Below are 544 nucleotides of genomic sequence, written 5' to 3' on the forward strand. Positions count from 1 at the left end.
TAAGCCAGCGCAGTGAGTGGCCGCAGGGGAAACAAACAGACCCCGGCGCCGCTTCAACAGGCGACTGGAACACCAACTTAAAAAAGGCTCTGAGGCAGGGAGCCAGGCGATCAGGCTCGGCTGGCCCCACCCCCACAAAAGAACAGCAACCAGAAACTCTGGATTGAGACTTTCACAGCAAGCGCAGCTGAGCCCAGGACGGTCCAGCTCTGTGGGGGAGGGGCGTCCGCCATTACCAGGGAGCCCGCCGTTGCCAAGGCAACCCGCCATTGCTGAGGCAGCCCGCCATTGCCAAGGCAACCCGCCACAGCAGAGACTCCGCCCCAACAGAGGCGGGCCACCATCACCAAAGCAGTTCTAACTACACCCATATAAACAGGACTGCAGGGAAGTTCACTCGGCAGCGGGGCGCAGCCCACAGCAGCTCAGCAAAGCTGCTATAGGCCGACAGTGACTAGGCTGCCTCCTTGCTGGGCAGGGCAGGTCTGAAGGAAAACAAAAAAAAAAAAAAAAGAAGGCGGAAGCATAACGGAAACTCATAAAC

The sequence above is a fragment of the Sapajus apella genome, unplaced genomic scaffold (genome assembly GCF_009761245.1).
Source record: "Sapajus apella isolate SASKATOON/1434 unplaced genomic scaffold, GSC_monkey_1.0 scaffold49, whole genome shotgun sequence".
Lineage (NCBI taxonomy): Eukaryota > Metazoa > Chordata > Mammalia > Primates > Cebidae > Sapajus > Sapajus apella.